The sequence below is a fragment of the Wolffia australiana genome, chromosome 11 (assembly GCF_029677425.1).
Source record: "Wolffia australiana isolate 7733 chromosome 11, ASM2967742v1".
NCBI classification, from domain to species: domain Eukaryota; kingdom Viridiplantae; phylum Streptophyta; class Magnoliopsida; order Alismatales; family Araceae; genus Wolffia; species Wolffia australiana.
This window is the reverse complement of record NC_135845.1, coordinates 8,985,001-9,005,411: the sequence shown is the minus strand read 5'-3', so window position 1 is coordinate 9,005,411 and position 20,411 is coordinate 8,985,001. Positions and strand designations below refer to the sequence as shown.

General features: G+C 42.8%; 1 long non-coding RNA gene across 1 annotated transcript; it reads left to right on the top strand.

Annotated features, from left to right (window-relative positions):
* The first annotated feature begins 6,295 nt into the window (after positions 1 to 6,295).
* On the top strand, positions 6,296 to 10,232 carry LOC144709487 (uncharacterized). Its single transcript, XR_013583043.1, has 3 exons — positions 6,296 to 6,922; positions 9,724 to 9,872; positions 10,036 to 10,232. It is a non-coding gene; the product is annotated as an uncharacterized LOC144709487 (long non-coding RNA).
* The last annotated feature ends 10,179 nt before the right edge of the window (positions 10,233 to 20,411 follow it).

The window sequence follows — 20,411 nt, the reverse complement described above, 5'->3', positions numbered from 1 at the left end:
GATGTTTGGGGACCGGCTTTGAGTCATCCACAGCGGGAGGAGGTATTACATGGTGTTTGTTGACGACTACACTCGTGCTAGCTGGACTTACATCTTGAAGAGCCGAAAGGAGGTCCTGTCTCGTGTCCAGCACTTTCTCATTGAGATTATTACCCAGTATGAGACAGTGGTGAAGGTTCTTCGCACGGACAATGCTCTCGAGTTTACTCAAAAGGCGATTGAGGAACTCTGTCTTGCCCACGGCATCCTTCATCAGACATCCTGCCCCTACACTTCGCAGCAGAATGGCGTTGCGGAACGGAAGCACAGGCACATCTTGGACATGGTACGTACCCTGCTCCTGGCCATGAAGGTCCCGAGGTATCTCTGGTGTGAAGCTGTACTTACTGCCACGTATCTGGTGAACCGTCTTCCCTCTGCCGCTCTTGGAGGTGCCGTTCCACTCCAGCTCTTGACTCCTGAGGCTGATATTTTCTCCCTGCCTCCACGTGTATTCGGTTGCACTGCTTTTGTCCAGGACCATACACCCGGCCTGTCCAAGTTGGCTCCTCGTGCTCTGAAGGGTGTGTTTGTGGGTTATTCCCGGACTCAGAAGGGCTATCGCGTGTACTTCCCTGATCGCCACCAGTACATCACTTCAGCAGATGTGACCTTTCATGAGGATGTGCCCTACTTCGCCTCTACCCAGCCTGCCTGTGATACCTCCTTACCATGCTCCACTATTTCGGTACCTGCCTCCTCATCGACCCCTATTGTGACTGATCTTCCTCAGTATCCGGCTCTCTCGTCTGATGTACCGTCCGGGGTATCCCCAGTGCTGTCCACTGATGAGTCTCTCGATGTGTCCTCTACTCCGGCGCCACGACTGCCCTCCCCACGACTGCCCTCACCTGTGGCCTCCCCACCACCTCCATCGCCATCTCCAGTTCCATTCCCCTCAGACCTTGATCTTCCCATTGCCCTTCGCAAGGGCATTCGGCAGTGTACGCAGCATCCTATAGCCCATCATGTCTCCCCTGCCCGCCTTTCTCCCTCCTATCAGTCCTTTGCCCTTGCCGTTCTAACCGAGTCAATTCCCAAGTCGTATGTTGAGGCGTTGCAGGTTCCGGCGTGGAAAGCGGCGATGGACATGGAGTATGCGGCCTTCATCCAGCGGGAGACCTGGACGTTGGTTCCTCGGCCGGCTAATGCTAACGTGGTCTCCTGCAAGTGGGTGTACTCCCTGAAGTACAATCCTGATGGCTCCATTGCTCGCTACAAGGCGCGCCTCGTTGCCCGTGGCTTCTCGCAGGCATATGGTCGAGACTACACTGAGACATATTCCCCTGTGGCGCGTCTCAGCTCCATTCGCGTCATCTTCTCCATTGCTCTGGATCAGTCCTGGCCGCTCCATCAGTTGGACGTGTCCAACGCCTTCCTCTACGGAGACCTTGATGAGCATGTGTACATGGAGCAACCTCCTGGGTATGTTGCTCAGGGGGAGTCCTCTGAGGTGTGTCTCCTCAAGAAGGCCATCTATGGGCTGAAGCAGAGTCCGCGCGCTTGGTTCCACCGGTTCTCCCAGCTGCTCTTCGAGTATGGCTTTGTCTCCACCGTCTCCGATCCTACTGTCATGCGGAAATCCACGCCGCATGGGTGCGTCATTCTGGCCGTGTACGTTGACGACATCATCATCACTGGTAGTGACGAGGCGGAGGTCGCCGCGACCAAAGCCTATCTGGCTCAGCACTTCGTGACGCGGGATCTGTCTCCACCCAGGTACTTCCTTGGACTTGAGATCGCCTATTGTAGTGGACAGATGTCCATTTGTCAGAGGAAGTATGCGCTGGATCTACTGGAGGAGACGGGGATGCTGGGGTGCAAGCCGGCTTCCTCACCCATGGAGCAGAATGTTGACTGGTGGGACAATGCTACGGCACTACTCGAGGACGCAGGCCTCTACCGTCGACTTGTGGGGAAATTGATCTTCCTCACCGTGACTCGTCCGGACATCTCCCATGCGGTTAGTGTTTTGAGTCAGTTTATGCAGGCTCCTCGCACTATCCATCTGGAGGGTGTCTATCGGGTGCTGGCCTACATTAAGAGAGCTCCCGGGAAAGGTCTCCTGTATCGACGGCAGGGCCATCTACGTGTGGAGGCCTACTCTGATTCTGGATTCGCTGGTGACAAGGAAGACCGGAAGTCGTAACTGCGGCCGGGGCGGACCGAAACGGCGGCAGGGGCAGGGCGATCGGCGGCAGGGGCAGGCCAAAACGGCGGCAGCGCGATCAGCAGCAGGGGCGTCGCAGGGCAGGACGATCGCGGCGGGAGGGCGATCAATGGCGATGATGGCGCAGGTGCAATCCTTCTCTAGACTAGCTCTGATACCATGTCACAAGAGAGACGAGAGAAGAGAGAAGAAAATGGAAGCAGGAGGCGGTTAGGGCTATCACCCAGTCTTAATGTGACACCCCCATGCAATGGGGGCTTAAATAGGGGAAAACACATAGAGGTGAGAAGTAGAGATAGGGGAGAGAAGATAAGGCCCAATATGGTCTAACAATAGTTATGATTATCATAGAATTATATTAATATGATTTATATACGTAAATATATTTGAGAAATAATTAATGAAGATGTTTTCAAGTAATTTAGGTAAATAGGTCATTGGAGAGAGAAATGAAGAAGGTGTAGAAGGATTAAGAATACTTCTAAGATGAATACTAGTGTGTATTCTATGATTTCATGGTTATGATTATCATAGAATTATATTAATATGATTTATATATAAATATATTTGAGAAATGTTTTTAGTTTTTTTATGAAAGATAATTGAGAAGAAATTCGGGTAGTTCTGTCTGCACCTTACATGTGTTCGATAGAATACCTTAAAGACACCACAAGAAAGAAGATGAAATCAAAAACCTCCTTCCAATCAAGTTCAACCTATAAATTCTAATATGTTTATATGTGAATTCTCATTTAGATTGAGCTAAGAAAACATACCTGATCCACCCTGAATCAAAGAACTAGGGTAGGAATGCTGATCGCCACCTCATATCCCTAGTGTGAGCTTCTCCCTTCCTTCTCCTTGTTGGTGCAGATTGCCCTCTTCCTAGCCCTTCTCCGAACCCCCGAGCTGGTTTCACAGTGACGGAGCTGTCACAACTCGGACGATCACTCTGAGCTCTGAAAGGGACCTCCGTTGGTGTTGTGTTGTTCAGCGATGAAGATATCTGTTATACCTCAAAATTCATCTTTTAAAGGGTCCGGTTCCCTTTTTAGGGTCAAGGGAACCGGGCCTAGAAAATTGATCCAACGGGTTAGAATTGATCCAACGGCTCTCCAAGAGCCTTTGGATTAGTCCATGGTCCGATCATCGCTGGCCTCCATTGGCCAACTGAAAAAAACAACAGCCAGGGCGGAGAAGGATGAGTATACCCTCCAGTCGACCAATCTACCTAGAATGGGTACAAGGGCTGCAATTTAAATTGTTGTCGTGTACCCATTAATTAATGGTGTACCCTCTTGTTGCCATGTTGGTATCCTTGTCCGCTTGCCTCATCAGCATTCACACTTGTGATTCATCCATTGAGGGATAACTCCATCCTCATCATTCGCCACATCCAATCCAGGCCTAGAAAATCAAGAAATAAAATTTAATAGTATGAAGGTCTACATTACAAGATTTTGCTTAAAGCAACCTCCTATAATAGGGGCTTCGGGCCGGGTCAGCTTGAAGCATGATCATAATTTTCTTTTTTATTTCTTAAGTGCATGGCCCAATGTGTCACGATCCATTTCTTAGTTGTCAGGCCAGCCTGGTGCAAAGCTCAAGAGGACTGACATTGGCAATACCATATCGGAAAAATCTGATAATTCCATTCTCTTGCATCCTTTGAATTAAAAATCTGAAATACCTCTAGCTTGAGCGTTGATGTGCAACTGGCGCAGCTCCCTCTGTTTCTCATCAAGCACTTTTTATTTTATTTTTCTGAAACATATAAGCTAATACAGTAGAGAGGAGGATTAAAATATTTAAATGTAGTAATATTTAAGAAAATTTTGTGGTAAATAATACTGGGTTGGTAAATTATTATACATATTATATTAATTTTACCCATTGCTCCCTGTAATGCATGAAATGAGAATCCATATAAAATGAGGATAATATCAATAATTTGATTCAAAATAGCTTTAAAAGTATTTATAAATCCACGCCTCATTTGAGTTCCTAACCAAGACGACGCTCTTTTCCTTACAGTGAAAGTACACCATGTTTACCTTCACATTTATTCCAAAAAACCTAATTTTTTATTTGTCCAAATTGACGGAATGATTGGATTTAATATTTCAAAAACGTTCTACATTATAGTGCATTAGGTGTGTCTCAAAGGTTTTAAAAGCAAATTAAGGATTAGTCTTCCAGTTATTGGTTGTGGGAATCATTGGCCCAAAACTGATCACAGGGATGTGACAGATATAAAAATACAATAGACGCATATATATAAAACTAATAAAATTATTTTACAACTTCTAATTTTTCTTCAGGAATTAGTTATAAGAAAATTTGGAAACATCCTTAAAAATGAAACGATTCATTTAGGAATTCTATAAAAATATTTAGTTCATAATGAAACAAAATTCAGAAAAATCTATAAAAATGATGCAAGACGACTCAAGAGAAAATTGAACAATTGACTAGAGAGACTGGTAGGGCGACAAAGGGTGATGGAGGCAGGATGGGCTCAGGGTAGGATGGATAAATCAGACCACGAAATCCACACGATCGATCTCGAAAACTTAAACCCAGTGAAATACTAGTGGTGCAGTCCCCTTTCTCGTCGAGGGCGGGAGTACTATCTTCAACCACCATGACAAAAACAAAGCACCAGATTCAATAATTCCTAATACATGTTCACGGGGAAATCTCACGAGAAGACCTATTCCGCTAGTTGTAGAAATTCCAAGAAATCCAGAAACAAATCCAACGGCGGTGGATGAATTCTCGCGGAGTACTGGACGAAAAACACTCAACACCAAAGAGTTCAGGTGTACCTCTGCACCGGAGTGCGTGAAGAGGTTGTGGGTAATTCTGATCATGATGAGACTCGGCGTTCCGGGCGTTGTATGGCCCACTAGACGAAAGTTCTGGATGTTCTGGGTGTTGAATGGCCCTAGCGAGGAGTGTGACGGAGGAGCGAAGAACACGGACGGAGGGCGGACAGAGGCAATTGAGCGTGCACAGCCACTGATGGGTTGGCACCCCAGGCGTTAGAGGGTGTGGCGAATGCTGGCGCTTACGGGCGTTGGCGCCGGCGGATGTTGGCGTCGATGGGCGCTGGTGTGAGCTAGTGCCGGCAGGCGCTGGCAACCACTGGCACCGGCAGGCGCTGGCACGCACTGGTGCCGGTGGGCGCTGGCGAGCGCTGGCGCCAGCAAGCACTGGCGTGTGGGGGCGCCAGCGGGGCTGGTGCGCGCGCGCGCAGGTGATAAGTCGAAATGAGTCATGTAATTACACATATTTTAACAACATTTTGGGATTATTTGGTGTGTATTTTACCCTATTTTATGCAATATTGCATGTCATGCACTAAATAGAGCAAATTGCAAAAATAATACATTTTAACGCCAGTTTATGCATGTTTTACAATTTAAATAATTCTAAGCAAAATATACATTTGATACGTATTTAAATTGCTAATGTTCTATTTAGCATATTGTCCATGAAATCGCAGGGAGAAAAATCGGTATTTAATTTGCAGGAAGAGATGGAGAAATCTTCTTTAAAAAAAAAAAAGAGAAACAAATATAGATGTGAACGATAAAGAAAGGGGGTTGTTTTAATTGGGCCGGATATGGAGCAACTCAAGGTCTGGACCTCAAGCAAGCAGCCAAGGACAGCGAACACGAAGCGGTCAAGTCAACCCAGCCCAGCCACCGGCGAGGCCCATTAGCCAAATTAGGTGTATTAGAGGCCTCATTCGATCGTAAGGAGAGAGGTAATCGAATTTGAATTCACTAGTTATAAAGCATCAAGATTTATATATAGCTCAATATTTCTGAATTATTCAATATGGGATTGTGAAATCCCAATTTTTAAAGCTAAATCGCATCAGGCCGGGCCATAGAGTAAAAGCAGGATCGCAGCCCGACGGGCCGCGATCTTAAAGAAAATTAGAAGAAAATGATACCGGGCTTCAAGCCTATCCAGCCCGAAGCCCGTACCATTTCGGGCTTATTTAAAGAGGCGGATATGATCTTAGGCGTCCAATATTTTAAAAAAGATTGGACGGTGGAGATTGATCGTGCCAAATTTAAAGCTTTTATTTCTTTTTTTAGGCTGACGAAGCGCGTGGCCCGGCGACGAACGAATCAGAGATGGTAAAGATGACGCGGAATGCCTATGTGGACGGTGACGAGGCGCTGATGTGGCGGCGATCGGGGCACATCGGAAGAAGGGGTCCACGGCTATGATTTAATCGCAGCCGTTGAATCCTTATGAGCTGAATCTAATGGCCAGGGACATTTCCGTCCACCTCCGCCCCTGGCCGTCGACTTCGCCGGCTGGAGGCCGCTCTCGGCCGGCGAGGGGGGACCAGAAGTGATCCAACGGCTCGAGAGGGCTACCAGGGCAGCTCTCGACCATCGGACGGCTCTTGGGAACCCTCCCAAGCCGTTAAAAAGGGGTGAGATCCTCCAATTTCTCCATCTCCGGCCGAAGGAAGAAGGGGGACGGCGGAAGGCTCTTGCAGGTGACCAAGCAGCTGAAGAGGCATCGTGACAAGCTTCTATGGCGCAGAGGACTCTTGAAAAGATCTAGGAAGCTCGCGTCTTCATCGAGTTGCACCCGGACGGAGGAGGAGGCCAGGAGGAGCACTAAACCGAAGTTCGGTGGCGGCGACCGGCGCCGCCACTCCTGCCCTCTGAATCAGGGCGATCGGTGAGTTCAGAGCGTCTAGATTATCCCCCATACATTGAATTTGATCTTAGAAGGAAAATTCATTCAAAAATTTATCGTATCACCGTGATTTCAATCCGTTTTTATCCACGGTTTTCTTCTGGGCATTTCATCGAACACCTAGTGCGTTCGATTAATATTCTCGATTTATATAAGTCCTAACCCGTTGAACCTTATAAAACTTAAAAAAATTATATATCTATATCCGCGTTCCTTTCGGGCATTTTGTCGAACACCCTTCGGGCGTCCGACAGAAGTCCACGTTTCTTTCTTCTACTAAAACGAAAAAACACACAAACTTACTCCCTCCCTTCTCATTCGGGTCATTCGTCGAGCACCTTAAGGGCGTTCGATGAAAGACAGTGGTATCTTCGATTTCCCCTGCGAAAATTAAAACCAAACCTTATAAAATTGTCATATAACTAAGTAAAATTTATATTTCTCACTACTTGCGAGCAGCCTTTTGGGAATTTGGTCGAACACCTATCGGGTGTTCTATATCTCATTAAATCGATTATATAAAAATCTATAAAAATTATATAAATCATATAAAAACTTCTAAATCACCTACATTAATTTTGCGATAAAAATCTTACATATACATTTAGCACTCTCTAGTTCTTAACTTCCTCTATAGCTCTATAAATACTTATTAACACTAGTAATATTTTTCTATTTCTCCCAATAACTCTACACTTACTCTCCACCTATCTATCTTATTAATCTATAAATAGGTCTCTATCCCCTCTGTTTCTCTTAGTATATATACCCATCTATATAACTCTTCTTTCTCCATCCTCTTATTACTAAGTACTCTATCTTCTCAATGTTAGGTATTTTATATTTCTTCACTAGCTGCCTGGTTTCTTAATTCTTTCTTACTCTTAGGAGCTATAATCGATATATCTAATACTCCCATACCTATCTTATTGAAGTATTATCACCTCTACTTATTAATCAGTTATCTCCTCTCATTAATATTATCTTTAACATTAACACTAAATCTGATTAACTAATAACTCAACTATCGAATTTACAACTAAAGGCCAGTCCCTGTGGAGACGACCTTACTCTCATTTATACGTCTTTGAGTAAGTTTCTACTTTTATAAATTTATTTGATTGAAGGCAAGTTATTACAACGACAACTAAAATTAAGTACGCAATTTGCCTCCGTCGGCCGGCGAGGCTGGTGTACGTGAGCGCCTGTGGGACTGGTGCACGCGGGCGCCGGCTGGGCTGGTGCGCACGGGCGGCCCTGGTTGGGCAGCCAACGATGGCGCTTGGTGCAGGCGGCTTTGGGCGGGCGACCTGCGCTGAGCGCTGGCATGGGCTGTCCTGGGCGGGCGGGCGGCGTTGGTGCTTGGCGTGGGCAGCCTTAGGTGGGTGAAGGAGAAGATAGGACAGGGGAAATAAAGAGAAGGAAAGGAAGGGGGGAGGGAAGAGAGAGGGTGAGGGTGGACGAGAGAGAAAGAAACGGTAGCCGGCGGTGGGACGATGGCGGTAGTGGCGGCAACGACCTGAAGGGGGAAGAGGGGATAGGGGAGGCTAGGGCAAGTCCTCCAAGAAGAGTTAACAAAACTCAATTCCTGAATTATGACTTGCCTAACTGTTTCTTGAAACAATGACCTATACAGATAGGCCTTGGAGGAAAGAGAAAATGCAGCTAATGAAAAATAAAGACGAGTGACGTGGTTCGTGTCACGTTAGTGGGCAGTTGTGGATCTGCCTTTGGCGACATGTTAGGATGCGTGAGGGAGCGTGCGTTGGTGGAGACATCCTGATGCTGGCATGTTGACTTGATCTTGTGACAATGGCGGCATGTCCTTAGTGGAGACATTGACTTTGGCTGACGGTGGTGGCGCTTCCGGTATCGATGCGTTGACGTCGTCGCCACCAAAAAATACTTAAAAATCTACAAAAATAAAGATCATGTAAGATATATATATACACACATGAATTTATGTTGTGAACCTACGATATACCTAATTTGAATCAATTTATATCATGATAACATGAAAATAGAGTCATTTCAATACATAAAAATTATGTAATACATATGATTTTTCTATCAAAACTTTCATTTTCTCCCTTACTTTCATTGGTTCATGTTGATGAGCCTTAATTAGGATACATGATTAATGTGAATATATCTCTCATTAGAATTTAGTTTTTCTAATAGTATTTCTAAATTTCTGTTTATAAAGATATAGAAACAGTAAGATTAAAAATGGTTTTATCTTTTGGGAGGTCGTTGATAACATCCTAAATTCGGTCTTTATTTTATGCTATTAGCATAATTTTATGCATTTAAAGATCTTAAAATGGGGTTGTTATCATCTATTTACATGAAAATACTGTTTTCAAGTGATTTCTGATTTTTCCCTAATTTGCTGTTAATTCTATGAATTTTAACGGATTTATTTGAGCTTGAAATAATTATTTATGAATGAAAATGGCAAGTTTAATATTTAATTTCAAGATTTATTAGTACGGGGATGAATTAGTGAATTTTCTAGAATTTTCTAGGATCTTTTAGGATTTTCTAGGATTTTTCTGAGATTTATTTGAGGAAGAAATGCATTTTTTTAAGAAAAAAGATATATTTATAAGGAAAAAATGAGTATTAAGATTATTTTTGATCTTTGAAGGGCTTTTCGTAAATTTTCATTGCAATGATGCCCTGAAAAACTGCTCTCGGTCGTGGTTGCAGGCGTAAAGATATTATTTAAATTATTCTAGGGTTTTATTGCAATTATATCATATTTGTTTTATTGTTTTTAGGAAAAAATCAGAGGAGAGAGAATGCGCAAGGGATATATACACAATTATTTTTGGGTGGCATCGGGCGGCAATTTTACGTTTTAAAAAGGATTGATGTGTAAAGTGACAGGGCGACCCTCGTCGGCCAGTCATTGGGCGGCCATTGGGTGGTAAGTTTACAGCCCGTGCGGCGCATACGAAGCGCGCACACGGGCAGTGATGTGGCGAGCTACGAGTGGATATTAGAGTGAACAAACGCACCTTAGGTGCTTGGCGAAATTTACGGCGCTGATTTTTCTCACCTTTTCTCTTTCTTTTTTTTATTTTTGCCAGGGGGTACGTGGCGCAACAAGAATGCACCCGCCTGAACAAGTTGAAAGGTCACCGCCAATGAGTGGACGACACCTCAGCGAGTGGTTAAAAGAAAAAAATTATACATAAATGATTTAAATCCAATGGCTAATATTGGTTTAAATTCATTTATTCATAACTTTTGATCCAGAAGTCAGATTGAGATGATTTTTTATGGATTTGCTCGTCTTGATCCCCTCTTTCTATACATATGTTGATCATTGAGATCAAGCCTACATCGATAGATAAAATTAATAACTAATTAGGGGTAAAATGGTAATTTTCACCATTTTACCTCAGTATAAAAGCCGAATTTTGAGAGGAGGGGGTCATTCTTGATGGTGCTCTATCACACCTGCAAGACAGAGATGAGCTCCAACTTGGATCAACCTATTTGGTACTTTTTCCTTCTTTGTATTTGAACTTTTGGTGTATTTTGGATGTTGTTAGTTGAATTTCTTAATCTTTCTTCTTAATCCCTGTCTGAACTTCTAAATCGCTTGGCTTGAGCGGAATGTTCAAGCGCTGACTAGGATTTAGAGGAGAAATTGAGAGATTTCCTAGCTATTCCAAGTGCATATAAAAGAAAACTATAAAAAACTTATAAAAAGGGTTAACATTCTAGGATATTAAATTTTCTATTTCATTATCCAATAGAGTAGTTATTACTGAATTGTCAAACCTAAAGAACCAACCAAAACACTTCTAAATTTTCTTCTTGATCTCTCTAATTGAATTCTTTCATCCTTTCAATTGGATCAATTAATTCAACTTAGAGCCCCTTATTTCCTATACTCCTCTCATCTCTTCTACCCCCCTTTCCAAAATTCTCATCTAATTAGGGTGATTTAATCTCTGTTGACGATTAAATTAACCCCAATTAGGTTCAAATTATTCAAGAAGAACATCGATTGGATTCCTTACTAGCTTCCCTTGGACGACACTCGTACTTATCACTACACATCTTAAGTAGAGTTTTTATAAATTTTATTGTATAAGCTAAAATTGACAATGACAAGGGTTTAAAATTGCATAAAATTTACCCCTATTTTTGGCATATCAATTGGCGCCGTTGTCGGGGAAGCAACGCTAAGGAAATTTAATTGGTTTTAATTTTTATCAATTGAGTATGTATGAAGTATTTTGAAATCTTAAATGAGTTATTGAGTTTAGTGATTTCTCTCTTTGATTTTCAGTAACTCTAAATTTCTGATAATTGTTGAACTTGAATAGAGGATATCATATTTCATTTTTCTCGAATGTTTTATATGTAATGAGCATTTGATTTTGGGATTAATTATCTTTTGAGTGCCTATTTGTCCTCCTATTTATCCATCCCTGGATTACTGAATCTAGATTCTCCTAAATGGCAAATGTGCAACCAAAGGTTAGAATGACAGTGAAAGAGCTTGCTATGCAAGCTGCAAGAGAAGGCAAAATAGAGACAAATAGTGTCCCGACATCTTCACCTCCTCATATGCGCGTATTTGGACATGCTAGTAATAGGGGATCATTACAGGGCACCTACCTTTGAGGAATATTTAATACTCGAGAAAAATCATATAAAAGCCTTCATGGAGAAGAGATGAGTCTAGTAACAAAGAATTAAGGAGGCCGGAAGAGGAAAACAACAAACTAGTAGATGAGAATATCCGATCTTTCTATGACTGTAGTACTCCTCCTATATCTTTAGAGGTAGCATCTCATGATCATGAGCTTATTGGTAGAACTTCTGATGATGCTACCATAGATTTATCTATGGAAATTGGAATTCAAGTCCCTGCTCAACCAACAGAATCTAAGGCTGATAGTTCTCCTAAGAGCTCTAGTGTGCCTAACCTTAATGCACAAGCTCCTATAAATCCCAGAATCATATCAGTGGTATCACTAATGAAGGATCAAATGGTGAGCTTACATGAAAGAATAGAGAAGATGGAGAAATATAGACTTATAGAGCCTATTAGGGAAGTGAGTAGGGAGGAGGAGCCTTTATCCCAACTTCCCCCAACTCCATTTGAAAGTTTAGACGGGGAGGTATCTAAAGTTAGTCTAGAGTTGAAGAGGACTAGAGAGCCAAAGGACCCTAGAATATTATGTGAGATTGGAGGAAGTAGATTCCACAATGTGCGTATAGATCTATGGTCAAACCATAGTACCATCCCTTCAACTGTCTTAGAGCAACACCCTATAGGTAAGGTGAAGCCATCCTCCCAAATCATAAGCTTTGATGATGGGATTCATATCATTTCTAGCCGCAAAATTACCAACACATGTGTTGATATTAATGGATGTCGATTTAAATCTGATTTTTTCATCTTAGAGGGAACGACAAAAAAAGCACCTATTGTTTTGGGAAGATCTTTCTTACTATCGGTAAGAGCAGTGATAGACATGGAGTATAAGGAAGTTATCCTTAGAGAAAATGATAAGAGAATTACCCTTAAGCTAGCCGACCCTTCTGTGAGTAGAAGTGGACACTTTAGGGTTGAGGATAAGGAAATCTCTAAAGAAAATATTGACGAGGACATTCATGCATCAAAAACTACTTCCATATTTGGAAACAAAGTTTCCACGTCACCACCTTCTACTTCAGTTACCCAAACTTATTGTAAGCCCTCATGTTTGCATTCCCAATACGACTCGTAGCCTTGAAAATAATCAATCAGTACTTACATAACAGTATCAAGGTCTTACAAGAGGAAAAGTGTGAAATGAGAAGGATCATACAAAAATCTAGGTTGGGTAATGAAACTTTGCATAAAGATATAGGTGATATTCCCTCAACTTCCATGCCAAAGAGGAAGAACAAAAGAACATAAAATAATAGAATAATAAAAAACTGTGGCATGAAGAGGATGTATGTGGACAAGAGGAATCATCAAGGGAACAATCGAATGCATGAGCAAATGAAATGGACTCCTAGGCGATCAACTTTTACGAGGTCGAAGGTCATGCCGACCCCAAAGTTACGGCACCAAGTATGGATTCCTAAATCCATCTTAGAACCCTTTAAGAAATTATCACGTAAGGCATTATGGGTCCCTAAATCCATACTAGAACCGTTTGTTTGAATCCCTTGAGATTTTATTTTTATCCTTATTTTATTTTCTTGTTAGTTTTAGTGTGTTGTGCATTTTGCTCGCTTTGTTTTTTGTTTTGTTTCAGGAATGGGGCCTTGTATCCGCAGTTTTCATGGATAGGACTGTCAAATGCAGCACAACTTATTCAAGATTTTATATATCATCTCAACGACGAGCCACAATGTCCATCCCCGCTGTTTGCCATTCTTTCCCTTAATTTTCCTTTTCATTATTTTCTTAGTTATACAATGAGGACCATACATGTTCTAGTAGGGCGGGAGCTAGTTCATTTTATATGGCAAACGATGACCTATGCATTTAATTTTGATGAATATTACATGAATTGAACCTGCTTACAACCCTAATTACAAATGCAAAATGATTAGCTCCCAAAATCATTATGAAAAAATTTATGATTGGTCATATTTGAGTTGATAAAATGACAACATGAGGGGTGGGAAATAAAACCTAAAGTCCTTTGATAATTCCCATTAGTATATATCAATTAAAAGTATCACTAAAAATGTATAATGTCTTATAAAAATAATATCTTTAAAATTTTTAAAAGTATGTTCTAAATTAAAAAAAATTGTATGAATATGAAATCAATAAAAAATTGAAGACCACCAAAGAAACCACAGAAAACTAGAATATCACCCTAAAATAAGTTAAAATATTTAGGCATGGTAACACACACACATTGATGGAGCGCACCTGCTTGCTCCATCGGAGACGTCTTCAGAGTTGCCATCTCCATCCTTGAATGCCCCACCATTTTACATCCAGTCCAATTGACATGCACAGGCTCAAGTGAAGACACCAGGGTTCAAATACCCCTGTAGAGAACGTTCATGTGTGCTCACTATGTTCATCGATTTATTGTATTCTTCATATTTGTCATGTCCATGTTCGTGTCATTTTTCTGCCGTTCCTTTCGTTTTCATAGGTTAAGTGTTTATTATCCTTTGGTTTAGTTTCAAAATGGGGCCCCATATCATAAGGGCCCCATAATGGACCCTCTTGTAAGGGCCCATCATGGTCCTATATAAGGCCATGATGGGCGCCAAAACAGTTCAGATCTGTTTTTTTAGTTGTGGAAGTTACACGTTCTTCTCAGATATCACCAGGAAGAAGGAGAGGAAGAGGAGGAAAGAAGAAGAAGAATAAGAAGCAAAGGAAGGAAGAGAAAAAGGGAGAGAGAAGAAGGGATAGTGATGGCAATCCGCCGGTCACCATTCCTGCATCTCCGTTGACAGGATCACCGTGTTGACCATCGACCGCCATCCAAGAGTCCTCGTTGTCAGGCTTTTTTGCCGGTCACCATTCACGCGTCCCCACCGGCAGAATCACTGTGGTGACAACCGACTACCACCCAAGAGTCCTCGCTGTCAGGCTTCTACGCCGGTCGTCGTTCGGGCATACCCTCTGACATCATATCCTCTGCATTGACCTCCGGCCGCTGCGTCCTCACCAATAGGTTTCCTCTGCATCAATCACCGGCTGCCTGCACGTGTGTTCCTGCCGACGAACTTCCTTCGCCGACCACCGACCTCTCGTATGTGCATCCTCGCCATCAGGATTCTCCTCCGATCGTCAAACCAGTTGTCCATCTTGCATGTTGTGTCGAATGCTTGCCGCTCACGTTGCCGATCGGCCGGTTGCGCTCAGCGTTCGGCTACTCACTAAAAGGGCTGACTGTCGGGTGGCTCACCGTACACATTTACTGCTCGATGTCAGGGCATCCGCACTGATCATCTGGTGGTGAATCTAGTCACGCTGACCACTCGAGTGCAACCCTAGTGAGCCGAACACATTTATCGGACGACGACTTTGCACCTTTTGAGTGTCATCCAGCTGTCGTAACCGCACTACGCCTGCGTGTCACGCGGTCAAATCCCAAGCTAGGTCTCTTGCTCAAATCTAACGCGTGCCGGTCTCAGTGCTTGGAGTAGAACACTCAACAGCCTTGATCTCTTGTAGCGGAAGTCTTTGCGATTGCTTAAGATCGCATAGAAGGGGGTTAGAGGAGATGGTGGGGATGCAGCCCCATTGAGGAATAGGGTCATTGCATTGATATCATAGAAAGATTACATCGTAGTTGAGACAATTACATGGGGGAAGACGAGGGGTGATACAAATGAACGAGACAAGGCGCCTCGCGCCAGGGTAGTGTCACCTCTTTGCCTCGAGATCGCTGCTCCACGCGCGCGCCCACTCTGTCGCTACACATGTGCCCCCGGGCCAGGCGCCGTGCACCCACGGGCGTGGCGATCACACACGCCACCCCTGCCTTGACTATCACACATGCCACCAGCACCCGCGTTGATACCTTAGCGCGCAGCCTGCGCGACGCCGCCGCATTTGGTGCCTCAAGCTAGGCGCTACGCGCCAAGCACTACCCGCGAGAACACCACACGCCCCCATGCCGCATCAGCACTCTCAGTGCGCCACTTGCCTTAGTCTCCTGGTGGGATGTCTCCCAACTACGCGCCCTGCACACCGAATGCACACGCTGCCCACGCGACCGCTGCGTGACACCCTGCACAACTCGGCATGCTGCACCTGCGGCATGTGATAAGCCAAAAAAAAGGGGTAAATTTTATGCAATTTTAAACCTTGTCGTTGTTAATTTAGCTTATACAATAAAATTTATAAAACCTCACTTAAGATGCACAATGATGAGTTGAGGTACCATCCAAGGGAGGCTAGTAAGGAGTTCAATTCGATGATTTTTTTAATAATTAGGACTAACTTGACCTTCGATGAAGATCAATTTAGCCTAATTAGAAAGGGAATTTGGAGAGGGAGGTAGAAGAGATGAAAAGAGTAGAAGGATTTAGGGAACTCTAAGTTGAATTAATTGATCCAAATGGGAGGATCAAGGAATTCACTTTAGAGGGATTTAAGAAGAAAATTTTGGTTTGGTTTGTTTGTTTTTGTAGATTTGATAATTCAGAACTCACTACAATATTAGATACTAAATAAAAAAACAAAGTTTTAATACCCTAGAATTCAAAGTTTTTTAGAGTTTTCTTTGGGCATGCAGTTGAATACCTAGTTAAATCTCTCAATTTCTCCTCTCAATCCTAATCAGGGCTTGTACATGCCACTCAAGCCGAGCGATTTAGAATTTCAGACCAGAATCAAGCAAAACAATCAAGAAATTGAACTAATTTCATTCAAAATGCACCAAAATTCAAATACAAAGAATGGAAATGTACCAAACAGGTTGATCCAGGCTGGGGCTCCTCTTTGTCTTGCAGTTGTGATAGAGAACCATCAAGAATGACCTCTCCTCTCAAAATTTGGCTTTTATACCTAGGTAAAATAGTAAAAATTACCATTCTACCCCTAATTAGTAATTAATACTTATCTATCAATTTAGGCTTGATCTCAATGATCCAACCATACAGATAGAAAGAGGGGATCAATACGAGCAAATCCATAAAAAATCGTCTCAATCGGACTCCTAGATTAAAAGTTATGAATAAATGAATTTAAACCAATATTAGCCATTGGATTTAAATTCATTTATTTATATTTATATTTTTTTCTGCGTGCTGAGGTGTCTTCCGCTGATTGGCCAACGGCTCTTCAACTCTTCCAGGTGGATGCATCCTCGTTGCGCCACGTACCCCCCGGCGAAAATAAGAACAAAAAGAAATGTCAAACGTTGCGTTTTGAATACGTTTTGATATGCACATACATGTGTGTTTCTTCATCGCTCTGTCCACTTATAATTCGCCACGTCACTGCCCATATACGCACATTGTATGCGCTGTGAGGGCGGTGACTTTACCTCCCAGCGCTGGCTCTCATTAAGCGCCGTCGGATTATCATCCGACGGCCACGCTGAGGCCATGTCGGTCGGCCGGAGACTTCCTTGCAAATTTGTAAAAAGGCCCCTCTTAAAAACTGGCATTCTGTATGACGCCGCCCAAGGTAATTGTGTATATACCCTTTGCGCACTCTCTCTCCTCCGGTTTTTTTCCTAAAACATTAAAACAATAAAACCCTAGAATATTTTAAATCATATCTTTACGCCTGCAACCACGACCGAGAGCTGTTTTGGGGGTATCATTGCAACAAAATTTTACAAAAAGGCCCTCCAAAGTTCAAAAATAATCTTAATACTCATTTTTCCTTATAAATATACTTTTTTTTCTTAGAAAAAATGCATTTCCTCTTCAAATGAATCTCGGAAAATTCCTAAAAAATTGTAAAAAATCCTAGAAAAATCTAGAAAATTCACTAATTCATCCCTGTACTGATAAATCTCGAAATCAAATATTAAAGTTGCCATTTTCATTCAAAAGTAATTATTTCAAGCTCAAATAAATCCCTTAAAATTCATAGAATTAACAAAAAATTAGGGAAAAATTAGAAATCACTTGAAAACAGTTTTTTCATGTAAATGGATGATAACAACCCAATTTTAAGCTCTTTAAATGCATGAAATTGTGCTAATAGCATGAAATAAATACCGAATTTAGGGTGTTATCAGCATGCCCCCCGGCTTGCACGTACCGCACCCGCGCGTAGCGCTTCTTGCTCCCGCGCGCCGCTTGGCACTCGAGCGTAGCATTGGTGCACACGTGTGACACTTTGCGCTGGCGCGCAGCGCATGGCGCGCGCGCGCTCACGCCTGTCAGGCCACGCGCCCAGCACGTACGGACTTCACCTGATCGGTTCTTCCACACCTGAACGGGCGCCTGCACCGTCCATAGTGTATCACCACATGTGGGGGCGATGGCCTGAAAGATCAGGTTGGGCATCGCTACCTTTGGTGCGTGTAGCACTAAATATGACTCAGTCGTTTAATGTTGTGAGTCTCGCACGATCATGCCCTCCCAATAAGCATGCATGCCTCTGGGCAGGGAATGCCACCTAATTAGGGGCCTAACACTGTGCCACGCCCGCGCTGTGCAAGACTGACGTTCTGCCACCAGTCTACTGAACATTCTACGACGTCTACTGCACCACCAACACTAGATGAGCCATCACCCGTGCCTCATTTGCATGCCACACGAGCAAGGTAGCTACCTAACATAGATTAGAACGTTGTCTGCCGCACCGTGTGATGCTGCCTCTGTCGTTGCCTGCAGCCGACCCTGCTATCGTTTGTGGCCCATCGCCATATGGCCAATCTGCTCGCGCCAATTCTCCACAAAGGGACGTGCCCGCCAAGCTTGTTGCTATTTTTTCTCTCTTCGACTCTGATCTCCGACCCACTCCTACATCGCGCCTCCGCCACCAGTCGAGCTACCCATGCCCACCTTCGGCACTCTCCCACCGTATCTACCCGTACTGGCTCCCGCACTGACCAAGACACCGACGATGAGTGACGCCATCGATGAGGCACGCCGTTCCTTTGCTCGTCACTTGTATTACCATCTACAGTATATTGTCAGTTGTGCCCCACCACGCTCAGGTTAGTTTAGGTGAGGGACTATATCGAGCAAACTACGTCACGACTGAAATTCTTAGATAAGGGTCGAGCTCGTCCGTTACGTGCAAGCGTCAACATAATTATTCTGTTCAACGCCGTAGTCGTAGTTGTCACTCCAACGAGGCTTAGAAGGTCACCATCACCATCGCCGGTCATCCACCCAGAGCTCGGAACTCAGCGAATTCCCACAAGTTGGGGCCTGCACGTACATCCGCCAAGGGTTCACATCATCAAGTTGTTACATCTCTGTAGGGAATTTACCCATCAGACGTCACCATTTGATGATATCCGACATCACACATATAATCATTTTAATGCACCAGAATACAGAAAATTTATTGAATTACTCAAATAACAGCATCTACAAGCAAAAAAAATACACAATATTTGTATAACTAAAATGATTACATTCGTTACACTAGAAGCATGTTAGTGAGGAGGATATAAGGGCACGCTTATGAGTTTAAAGTGTGTGCTTCAACTTATATGGGAGAAAAGGAACACTTTTTCTAGAAAAAAATATACATTTATTAAACATAACAAACTAATTGTCTACCCTTACATTAATCCTAATCCCACCACTTTTGTCCTGCTCTTTCCCAAATGTTTTTATTCATTATCTTATTACATTAAGACTTATTCCATTAGATGGAAGAAAGACTTCAAACACAAAACCTTTCAAAAAGATATTGTGGTATATTAGATGCAAAACTGTTGGGATTGTTGTCATGGTTGATGATCCAAAGTTAATTTGGACAACATAATAAAAATCTCCATTAAAGCATAACTTTAAAATGAAACTGAAAATGATACTTGAATCACTTGTTAAAAATAAACCTTTTATTATTTGGGTCCTTCAATGATTCAGTACAATATTAACTTTGGATCATTTTAAAGTTATGATCTACAGAAGTGTTTGGCATGTAGACCTATCAACCTGGTCCTCGGCACATCTAACCTCATTATCTTTTACTCAACAAGCGTCACAATGACTTAGGGACACATTTTCTTAGTGTTCCACTCTCACCATAAGGAGGAGGCAACAGAGGGAGGGAGGGAGAAAGAGAGAGAGAGGAGAGAGAGAATAAAGAGATAGAGAGATGTATAGATAGTTTTAAAGAGAGAGAGAGAGAAAGAAAAGACAGAAAGAGAGAGAGAGAGAGAGAGAGAGAGAGAGAGAGAGAGAGGGAGGTCTAGGAAAGAGGCCAAATATTATGGGTATCCACTTCTTATAGGTGATGGGAAAGTTTTGAAAACCCATAAACTTTAAGTATACCCTTTAACATCCAATTAACATCATGCATGTGAGCAAATAGACGCACATACTAGTCTAATTATATAGTTACTAAGGGATCGGCCAACTATCAAATTATATGTAGAGCATCCTAGTTAGTACTGTCATGTATGAGACAATATATGATAACTCTTATTCAGATATTTCCACTACCCAGAAAAAGGAGTTTATTACACTGTCCTTTATGAGTTGGTCTCCTCTTACACTAAGAGCAAACTATCTCATCTTAAGCACACAATAACATTTGTGGACTTGTCACAACATCTGACCCAAAACTATTAAGAAACCTTGTGATTAAGGACCCATAGGTCCTAGTCAACACACACACTTCCAATCACTAGGTGTCTTTGGTCTCTCTAGTCTAAGGAGCATTTACACAATCATGAATTGAATCAACCTGGTGGACCATTCGGTACTCACTAAACTTTATATAAAGATTACCCACCATCATCAAGTGTTGGAATACTCATGGTTATGGGATCAACATACTAGTAATATGAGAAGTATGGAATAGTACTCTGCTATCAGGATCCTA